This window comes from Arachis ipaensis, chromosome B09 (assembly GCF_000816755.2).
Source record: "Arachis ipaensis cultivar K30076 chromosome B09, Araip1.1, whole genome shotgun sequence".
In the NCBI taxonomy this organism is placed as follows: domain Eukaryota; kingdom Viridiplantae; phylum Streptophyta; class Magnoliopsida; order Fabales; family Fabaceae; genus Arachis; species Arachis ipaensis.
In genome coordinates, this window is record NC_029793.2 from 143,518,585 (window position 1) to 143,519,872 (window position 1,288).

The following is a 1,288-nucleotide window of genomic DNA, read 5'->3' on the forward strand; positions in this document are numbered from 1 at the left end:
ATTTTAAAAATAAAAAAATCTGATAAAACAAAATATAAAAAAAATATTAAAAAAAACATCTAAAAATTAAGTAAGAAATGTAAAAAAATATTAAAAAATATCTAAAATCCAAAAAAAAAACATCCATAACATAAAAAAGAAAACGTCCTAAATTTAAGGGAAATAAACATCTAAAACTAATAAAAATAAGGAAAAGTATATGGAACCAAAAGGTAATCAGTCAAAAAGTAAACAAAACCATTTAATTAGAATCACTTTTTGAATAATATGTTTGAAAACTGCTCCTCGAATCACGGAGCACAAACCAAAACCCGATTTTTCATGGAACCCAAACACATTTTGGCTGGTTTTTAGCTGATATGCTTTTGGTTCCCTAGTTGTTCTCAATAAATAATCATACAAAACTAAGAAGAAGAGCAACGACTATTCTTGCCGGCTGGATGCGCATGCATACGTTCGCGGAGAGAGGACGCTGCGTTCTTGAAAGAAGGACACGACATCCTTCTTTCTTGTTGGCCGTTTCATCGCGAGTCAGCAACGGCGTGCAGCAGCTAGACGGGTGTGCGTGAGTTTGCGGAGGGAGGGCGCTGTGTTCATAGTAGGAAGGGACGCTCTGTCCATGCGTGCGGCGGTGGTTGGAGGCAATGGCAACGACGCATACGTAATTATAAAAAAAGGAATAAGAGTTTGTGTGATTTTGTTTTGGGTAACGCTAGGTAATTAATAATTTTTTCGAACAACATAAATAACTACCAATCAAATTAAAATACATTACATTTTTAAATTATTCACCTAAATTTTAATATTAGAATAATTAGTCTATCTGCATACCTAGTGAAATGAACATCCGAGATATTTATTGTTCATATTGTTTAATATTTTTATTGTCTATCTATATTTTTTTATTATAAATTATTAATGAGGTGAGGATAAAATTAGAGTTTAACTCTTTGAGAATATTTTTTTTCTCTTTAGGAAACTTTTTTTCTTCTTTAATTAACTGCAGTCTGCAATTGATTGTCTAATTAGTCCCTAGACTTTCTCAAAATTTTATGTGTCTATAAACTGCAATTATTGCATACCTTAATAGTGAAGACACTTTTACTTCTTGGAAATGCATGCAATATAGCCATATAGGTATAACTTTTTCTGCAAGGATAAAATGTCTAGTCAATTTTATTCATTTCGGAGATAAATCATCTTGAGCAAGACGTTGATCGTATATTTGTATTTAATAATTTATAGTTTATTTTCCTACATATTATCGTAAATTAAATTTAGAATCAGT